Source organism: Miniopterus natalensis, chromosome 1, assembly GCF_054644295.1.
Source record: "Miniopterus natalensis isolate mMinNat1 chromosome 1, mMinNat1.hap1, whole genome shotgun sequence".
NCBI classification, from domain to species: Eukaryota; Metazoa; Chordata; class Mammalia; order Chiroptera; family Miniopteridae; genus Miniopterus; species Miniopterus natalensis.
In genome coordinates, this window is record NC_142081.1 from 85,088,437 (window position 1) to 85,098,501 (window position 10,065).

Genomic DNA, 10,065 nt, shown 5'->3' on the forward strand with positions numbered 1-10,065 from the left:
GTTTTCTGAGTAAAGGTCTTTCATATCTTTGGTTAAGTTTATTCCTAGGTATCTTATTTTTTTAGTTGCAATGGTAAATGGGATTGTTTTTTTAGTTTCTCTTTCTGAGAGTTCATTATTGGTGTATAAAAATGCCATTGATTTCTGGGTGTTAATTTTGTATCTGCTACCTTGCTGAATTCATTTATTTATTCTAGTAGTTTTTTGGTGGAACCTTTAGAGTTCTCTATGTACAATATCATGTCATCTGCAAATAATGACAGTTTTGTTTCCTCCTTTCCAATTTGGATGCCTTTTGTGTTTTCTTCTTTCAGATCTCTGTGGCTAGGACTTCCAGTACTATGTTGAATAAGAGTGGTAAAAGTGGACAACCCTGTCTTGTTCCTGTTCTTAGGGAAAATGGTTTTAGTTTTTGCCCACTGAGTATGATGCTGGCTGTAGGTTTTTCATGTATGGCCTTCATTATGTTGAGGTATGATCCCTCTATTCCCACTTTGCTGAGAGTTTTTATCAAAATGGATGCTGGATTTTATCAAATGCTTTTTCTGCATCTGTTTATATGATCATGTGATTTTTGTTTTTTAACTTATTTATGTGATGTATCATGTTTGTTGATTTGCAAATATTGTACCAGCCTTGCATCCCTGGAATAAATCCCACTTGGTCATGGTGTATGATCTTTTTAATATATTGCTGGATCCAATTTGCTAATATTTTGTTGAAAATTTTAGCATCTATGTTCATCAGAGATATTGGCCTGTAATTCTTTTTCTTTGTAGTGTCTTTATCTGGCTTTGGAATTAATTAACAAATTCTTCTTCAAAAAAAAATCCAAGAGGAAGGAACACTTCCAAACTCTTTTTACAAGGATAGGTGTTAATTCTTCTTTGAATGTTTGGTAAAACTCCCCTGTGAAGCCATCTGGGCCAGGGATTTTGTGTGCTGAGAGCCCTTTGATTACTGCTTCAACTTTGTCAGCAGTTATTGGCTTATTTAGGCTTTCTGACTTTTCCTGATTAAGTTTTGGAAGGTTGCATTTTTCTAGGAATTTATCCATTTCATCCAGGTTGTCGAGTTTGATGGCATATAGTTGATCATAGTATTTTCTTACAATCCTTTGTATTTCTGTTGGGTCAGTTGTTATTTCACTTCTTTCGTCTCTGATTTTGTTTATTTGGTTCCTCTCTCTTTGTTTCTTGATGAGTCTGGCTAAAGGTTCATCAATGTTGTTTATCTTTTCAAATAACCAGCTCTTGGTTTCATTGATCTTTTGTATTGATTTTTTTTTTGGTCTCTATGTCATTTATTTCTTCTCTGATCTTTATTATTCCTTTCCTTCTACTTACTCTGGGCTTCTCTTGTTCTCTTTCTAAGTTTTTAAGTTGTAGGGTTAGAGAGTTATAAGGTTAGAAGTTTTTCTTGTTTTTTAAGGTAGGCTTGTAGTGCTATGAACTTCCCTCTCAGGACTGCTTTCATTGTGTCCCATAGATTTGGAGCTGTTGTGTGTCCATTTTCATTTGTTTCCGAGAAGTTTTTTTATTTCTTTCTTGATCTCTTTGGTAACCCATTCATTGTTTAAAAACATGCTCTTCAATCTCCACGTGTTTAAATGTCTTTTAGTGTTTTTTATTGTAGTTGATTTCTAATTTTATGCCACTGTGGTCCAAGAAGATGCTTGATATGCTTTCAATCTTCTTGAACTTGTGGAAACTTGTTTTGTGTCCTAACATGTGGTCTGTCTTTGAGAATGTCCTGTATGCACTTGAGAATAATGTATATTCTGCAGCTTTGGGGTAGAATGTTCTGTAAATGTCAATTAAATCCATCTGATCTAGCCCTTTGCGGTCGTTTGTCTACTCTCAGCCACCAAATATTTTTTACCATTCTGGTCGTATGTCTGCTCTCAGCCACCACAGCAAGGAACCGTACGAATCTTAACTCTATTCATTCATGTATCAGTTCATAATTTCTCTTGTTTATCCTTCATAATCTTGCATGTTATGTATCACTGCTCTTTCAATGGAAATTAATTCCGACCAGTACGACACCCATGTCCAAATTTAATACGACCGTGTGTCATTTAGGGTCAATGTTTCCTTGTTGATTTTTTGTCTGGCAGACCTATCCAGTGAAGTCAGTGGGGTGTTAAAGTCCCCGAGTATGACTGTATTGCTGACAATCTCTCCCTTAAAGTCCTCTAGAAGGTTTTTTATAAATTTAGGTGCTCCTATATTTGGGTGCATATATGTTTATCAGGGTTATATCCTCTTGTTGGATTGTTCCCTTTAGTATTATGTAATGACCTTTCTTGTCTCTCATTATGGTCTTCATTTTGAAGTCTATTTTGTCTGATATGAGTATTGCTACCCTAGCTTTTTTTTTTTTTTCCTTTTGCCTGGAAAAAATTTTTCCATCCCTTCACTCTCATCCTGTGTGAGTCTTTTGTTCTGAGGTGTGTCTCTTATAGACAGCATATATTTGGGTCGTGTTTCCTTATCCATTAGCCACCCTATATCTTTTTATTGGGGCATTTAATCCATTTACATTTAAGTTTATTATTGAAAGATACTTATCTACTGCCATTTTGTTTCCTTATGCCTATGTTTCTCATTCTCTTTATTTCTACTTCTAATTATAGTAGTCCCTTTAACATTTCCTATAATGCTGGTTCTGTAGTGATAAAGTCTTTTAGCCTCTTTTTGTCTGGGAAGCTCTTTATTTCACCATCCAGCTTGATTGATAATCCGGCTGGATAGAGTAGTCTTGGACTACTCTAGAGTAGTCAGGATCAAGATTTCTGCTATGTCATTCTTCATTTCTGACTGGTAATTTTTCATAGTTTCCATATCTTTTTTCATGCTGTTGAGCATCATTACAATCAGTATTCTGAACTCTGTATCTGAGAGATTGCTTATCTCCATTTCATTTGGCTCTTTTTCTGAAGACTCTCTTGTTCTTTCATTTGGGCTTATTTTTTGGTCTTTCCATTTTGGCTACTTTTTTGGGTTTGTTTTTAAGTGTTAGGTAGATCTGTTAGGACCCTCAGTCTTTTTGAAGGTTCTCTGGTACAGGCCAATTTCAGACATAGTTTGTGACTGGCCCTGAGTACCCTGTTTGGGGCTATTAACAACACTAGGCTTGAGGTCGCCACTGCTGGGGCTGGGTGCGTTTGGACAGGACCAAAATGCACACCAAAGTCTGCTTTTCTAAGGCCTGGGTCCCAAAGCAGATCAGGCAAAGACTCAAAGCACCCTGAGGTCTGCTTCTGCCAGCAGACTGATTAATCTGATTCTCTTAATAAGCCTCAGGCTGTAGAAACTCCTCTGGGCAGGGTGGGAGGCTTTCCAGCAGGGTGGGGCAATTGCTTTCCCCCACTCAGGCAAATGCCGAAAATTCGAAGCCAAAGATGTCCCCCACAGTGTGGGGGAATGAATCCAGACGGGCATCCCCTGATCTCACTCTCCAGAGCCACAACCCCAGACTCTCCCCACATAGCTCTAGTCCACTCCATCCCCCCTCCGCCAGAGCCCAAGGTAAGTGGCTGCACACAAAACTTTGTGCACTGGCTCTTTAAGAAGGTGCCTGCTGTTCCAACTGCCCCTCCCTGTCAGACAGAAACCCAGCTGCTTTTCACAGCCAGGTGTTATGCGGGCACCTTTCTCAGTTCTGGTGCTCTTGGCTGGAAAGCCCAGCCTGGGGTTTAGGTCCCAGAGTCCTGAGTGGGACCCCCCATAGCCGAGAGATCCCTCCAGACCTTCGGCTGCTGCCTGGGGGAGCCCAGGCAGCCCTCTCCTGTCTGCACTTCCTACCAGTCTGTGCAGTCTCCACTTTTCCTCCTTGGTTATGAGGGTGCTCTCCAGCTCGTCTTCGGTTGGTTTTCAGGATGGTTTTTCTGTGTTTTAGTTGTAAATCCAGATTGGTTCCGGGAGAGCGTCAGTGTAGCTTCCACTCAGTCTGCCGCCACCTTGGATCTCCTACATCTCTTCGGTTTTTTGGCTACTTGATGCTTTTGAAGGATTTGCTGTGAGCAGGAGGTGTTTGAGTACTTCTTTCAGGGTGGCATAAAGCCCCTGGCTCCCTCTGGTACAAAGTCAGGGAATGTTAATTCAGGTCATGGTATTTTTTTATATACTCTTGGTATTTGCTTGCCTCAAAAGGAGGCTTCCCAACTAAAAATTCATAGCAAAAGACTCCAAGGCTCCAGAGATCCACCTTTTCATTGTGCATTCAACCTTTAGTTATATCAGGGGGAAGGAGTCCAGGGTGCCACAGAAGGTGGTTCTCTTGGAGGATGGGGCATGTACGGACCACCCAAAATCTTCAATCTTATGCTCTCCAGCTGATCCATGGAGCAGATTCTCTGGCTTAACATCTCTCTGAATAACTTTTTGAATGACAGTAAGACAGGGCGTTTGACAATTCTGTGATATAATTAGTTCTCTGCTCATCAAACGTGGACAGTTTCTGAAGTTCTCTATAGGCAGCTCCAAGAGGTACATATTCTAGAATTAGGTGAACTCTGGCAGCATCATGGAAATAACCATACAATCTAAGAATATTTGGACACCTAAAGTGGTACTGTATGTCTACTTCTCTTCTTAGCTGATGCTCAATTCTTGCTTTCTCTAGTTAACCTTTAAATAAGACTCTCAGGATAAACTTGCTTTGTTTTTCTCTCACTTTACATTACCAAACTTTCCTTTACCCAGATGGTGACTAATTTCAAAATCTTTTTTTTTTATTCTTTGTTTTTCTGTTTGATGCCAGTTCCTTTTCAGAATTATTTCCAGTGGCTGGGGCTGCTCACTCATTTGGGTATTATTCAGTGGCCTGGAGGTAGGATGAGGGACACTGGTTGCCTGCAATTGCTTTTGCTTCAGACTCTGAACCGGTTTATGGCTGGAGGCAAGAACTGTCTGGGAGAAACTTGAAGTACACAAGGCCCACTGAACCTGGCCACTAATTGCAGATAATGGATGCCAAGAAGGTAATTGCTGAGTCACCAGAACATGTTTTGGACCGTGACCAGGCGGAATTGTAGTCTTAACAGGCCCTGAAATATAGTTTTCTTTAGATTTATCCATAATGTCTGTTGGCCCCAGCCTCCGACCCAAGGCCCTGAGTCTTCCCAAGAGCCAATCTCTGAGAATCCTTTTTATCTTGACACCTATTTTATCTGGTATTAATATAGCCACTCCAGTCTTCTTATGCTTAATGTTTGAATAGTGTACCTTTTTCCATCTATTTTCTATCAATGTGTTTCCAGATCTTGGCTGCTGTAAATAATGCTGGGGTGCATATATTCTTTCAAATTGGTGTTTCAGGATTCTTAGGATATATTCCCAGAAGTGAGATCGCTAGGTTAATAGGCAGTTCTATTTTAAATTTTTTGAAGAAACTCCATATTGTTTTCCATAGTGGCTGCACCAGTCTGCATTCCCACTAACCGTGCAGGTTCCTCACCAGCACTTATTGTTTGTAGATTTATTGATGATAGCAACTCCGGCAGGTATGAGGCGATATCTCACTGTGGTTTTAATTTGAATCTCTGATGAGTAATCACATTGAACATTTTTTCATCTGACTGTTAGCCATCTGTATGTCCTCTTTAAAGAAGTGTCTATTCAGGTCTTTTGCCCATTTTTTAATTGGATTGTCTGTCTTCCTAGTGTAGAGTTGTATAAGTCCTTTACATATTTTGGAGATTAATCTCTTATCAAATGTATCATTAGGGGATATGTTCTTCCATATAGTGGGTTCCTTTTTCATTTTTAGTTTGATGTAGTCTTATTTGTTTATTTCCTTCTTATTTTCCTTGCCCTAGGAGACATATTAGCAAAAATATTGCTCCAAGAAATGTCTGAGATTTTACTACCTGTGATTTCTTCTAGGACTTGTATGGTTTCATGACTTACATTTAAGTCTTTTATCTATTTTGAGTTTATTCTCATGTATGGTGTAAGTTGGTGGTCTAGTTTCAATTTTTTGCATATGCCTGTTCAATTTTCCCAGCACCATTTATGGAAGGCACTCTCTTAGCTCATTGTATATTCTTGCTTCCTCTGTCAAATACTAATTGACCATATAGGTGTGGGTTGATATCTGTCCCTTTGTATTGTTCCATTTATCTATATGCCTATTCTTATACCAGTACCAGACTCTTTTTAGTACAGTGGCCTTGTAGTATAATTTGATAACAGGTATTGTGATACCTTCAACTTTGTTCTTCTTTCTTCAGGTTGCTGAGGATATTTGGAGTCTTTTTTCTTCCATATAAAGTTTTGGAATATTTTTTCTAGATCTGTGAAATATGTCATTAGTATTTTAGTAGGAACTGGGTTGACTCTATAGATTGCTTTGTGTAGTATGGACATTTTAATGATGTTAATTCCTCCAATCCATGAATATGGTATATGTTTTCAATTGTTTGGATCTTCTTCAATTTTTTTTTCTCAATGTTCTATAGTTTTTTGAGTACAGATATTTTATCTCCTTGGCTAAATTTATTCCTAGGTATCTTATTTTGTTGTTGTTGTTGTTGTAATAGTAAATGGAATTGTTTTCTTAGTTTTTCTTTCTGATAGTTCACTGTTGGTGTATAGAAATGCCACTGATTTTTCAATATTAATTTCATATCCTGCTACTTTGCCAAATCCATTGATTAGTTCTAGTTTTTTGGTGGAGTCTGTAGGATTTTCTGTGTACAATATGTCATCTACGAATAATGACAGTTTTACTTTCTCCTTTCCAAATTTGGATGCCTTTTATTTCTTCTTCTTGTTTGATTGCTATGGCTAGGACTCCCAGTACTATGTTGAATAAGAGTGGTGAAAGAATCCCTGTATTGTTCCTGATCTTAAGGAGAATGCTTTTAGGTTTTGTCCATTGAGTATGATTTTGGCTGTAAGTTTGTCATATATGGCCTTTATTACATTGAGGTACGTTCCCTTTATTCCCACTTTGCTGAGAGTTTTTATCATAAATGGGTGCTGGATTTTATCAAATGCTTTTTCTGCATCTATTAACATGATCATGCAGTTTTTAATCCTTCATTTTGTTTATGAAGTGTATCATATTTATTGATTTGTGGGTATTATACCAACCTGTATCCCCAGAATAAATCCCACTTGGTCAAGGTGTATGACCTTTTAAATTTGGATTTGGTTTGCTAATATTTTGTTGAGAATTTTAGCATCTATGTTTATCAGGGACATTGGCCTATACTTTTCTTTCTTTGTAGTGTCTTTATCTGGTTTTGGAATTAGGGTCATGCTGGTTTTGCAAAATGAGTTTGGTAGTCTTCTCTCCTCTTGAATTTTGTGGAATAGTTTGAGAAGGACAGGTGTTAGTTCTTTCTTGAATGTTTGCTAAAATACACCTGTGAAGCCATCTGGTCCAGGATTTTTATTTATTGGGAGTTTTTTGTTTTTTTTATTACTGCTTCAATTTCACTAGTTATAATATGTCTATTCAGATTCTCTGGTTCTTCCTGATTCCGTTTTGGAAGATTATATTTTTCTAGGAAATTATCCATTTCTTCCACATTGTCCAATTTGTTCACATAGAGTTGTTCTTATTTTCTTAGAATCCTTTGTATTTCTTTGGTGTCAGTTGTTACTTCTCTTTCATTTCTCATTTTATTTATTTGGGTCCTCTTTTTTTCTTGATGAGTCTGGTTAAAGGTTTGTCAATCTTGTTTATGTTTTCAAAGAACTAGCTCTTGGTTTCATTGATCTTTTGAATTGTTTTTTAGACTCTGTTTTGTTTATTTTTGCTCTGATCTTTATTTTCTCCTTCTAATCACTTTGGGCTTTGTTTGTTGTTTTCTCCCAGTTCCTTTAAGTGTAAAGTTAGATTGTTTATTTGAGTTTTATCTTATTTCCTGATAAAACTCAACTAGGCTTGTAATGCTATAAATTTTCCTCTTAGGAATGCTTTCATTGTGTCCCATGGATTTTAGGTTGTTGTATTTCATTTTCTCTTGTTTCAAGGTAATTTTTGATTTCTTCCGTCATCTCATTCTTAACCTATTCATTGTTTAGTCACATGTTATTTAGCCTCCATGACTTTGTGTATTTTTCAGGTTTTTTTTTTCTTGTGTTTTATTTCTCATTTCACATCAGTGAAGATGCTCGATATAATTACAATCTTCTTCTCTTTATTGAGACTTGATTTGTGTGCTAACATGTCTTTCATAGAAAATATTCCATGTGTGCTTGAAAAAAAATGTATTGTCTGCTGCTTTGGGGTAAAATGCCCTGAAGGTATCAATTAAATCCTTCTGCTCTAATGTGTCATTTAAGGCCATTGTTTCCTTGTTGATTTTTTTTTTGTCTGGAAGATCTATCCATTGATGTCAGTGGGGTGTTAAAATCTCCTACTATAGCTGTATTACTGTTAATCTCTCCTTTTATGTCCATCAAGATTTGCTTTATACATTTAGGGGCTCCTACGTTGGGAGCATAATTGTTTACCAGAGTTATATCCTCTTGTTGGATTGTTCCTTTTATTATTATATGTTTTTCTTTGCCTCTTACTATAGCCTTTGTCCTAAAGTCAGATATAAGTATTGCTACCCCAGCTTTTTTTCATTGCCATTTACACAAAATATCTTTTTTCCATCCCTTTACTTTTAGTTTGTATGTATCTTTCATTCTGAGGTGGGTCTCTTATATACAGCATATATATGGGTCTTGCTTTCTTATCTATTCAGCTACCCTATGTCTTTTTACTGGAGTACTTAAGCCATTTACATTTAAAGTGATTATTGGTAGGTATGTATTTATTGCCATTTTATTCTTTTACCTCTCTTCCTTCCTTCCTTCCTTCCTTCCTTCCTTCCTTCCTTCCTTCCTTCCTTCCTTCCTTCCTTCCTTCCTTCCTTCCTTCCTTCCTTCCTTTTTCCCTCCTCCTCCTCCTCTTCCTCCTCCTCCTTCTTCTCCTCCTTCTTCCAGCAAGGACTTTGACATTTCTAGTAATACTGGTTTGGTGGTAACAAACTCCTTTAGCTTTTTCTTGTCTAAGAAGTTCTTTATTTCTCCTTCAATTTTAAATAATAGCCTTGCTGGGTACAATAATCTTGGTTGTAGGTCCTTGCTTTTCATCACTTTGAATATTTCATGCCACTCCCTTCTGGCCTGGCATTTTGAGAAATCAGCTGACAGTCCTATGGGAACTCCTTTGTAGGTAATTAATTGCTTTTCTCTTGCTGCTCTTTAGATTCTCTCTTTGTCTTTTCCCTTTGACATTTTAATTATGATGTGTCTTTGTGTGGGCTCTTTGGGTTCATCTTGTTTGGGACCCTCTGCACTTCCTGGACTGTGTGTCTTTTTTCTTTCATCAGGTTAGGGAAGTTTTCTGTCATTATTTCTTCAAATAGGTTCTTGATCCCTTGTTCTCTCACTTCTCCTGCTACCCCTATGATGTTCATGTTGTTATGTTTCATGTTGTCCCAAGTATTTGTTAAACTATCCTCATTTTTAAAAATTTCTTTTTTCTATTTACTGCTCTGATTGTCTTCCAAATCACTGATTTGATCCTCTGCTTCATCCAACCTACTTTTTATTCCTTCCACTGTATTCTTGATGTCAGATATATTATTCATTTCTAACCGGTTCTTTTTAATGGTTTCTATGTCATTTTTCACACTGTTGTAGCAATCACTAAGTCCATTGAGCATCTTTATAACCATTATTTTGAACTCTATATCTGATAAGTTGCTTACCTCCATTTCACTTAGCTCTTTTTTTCTGGAGATTCCGCCTTTTCTTTTTTTCTTTTTTTTCTGGAGATTCCTCCTTTTCTTTCATTTGGGGCTTGTTTCCCTGTCTCCTATTTTGTATGTATCTGTGTTTCTTTCTATGTATTAGATAGAATTACTATGACTCCCAGTCTCTGTGGGATGGGCTTATGTAGTAGATGTCCTGTGGGACACAGTGGTGCAGTCTCCTTGATCTCCTCAGTTGGGTGCATAGTTACATGGGCCCTCCTATTGTAATTGGGTCTTGATTTCTGTTGGCCCATTCAGGCTGGCTGACTATGAGGCTCAACACTGAGCATGGCTTG

At 37.5% G+C, this 10,065-nt stretch overlaps 1 pseudogene; it reads right to left on the minus strand.

Moving 5' to 3' along the window:
• Window positions 1–3,974: 3,974 nt before the first annotated feature.
• LOC107536115 (aurora kinase A pseudogene) lies at window positions 3,975–5,084 on the minus strand (annotated as a pseudogene).
• Window positions 5,085–10,065: the final 4,981 nt, after the last annotated feature.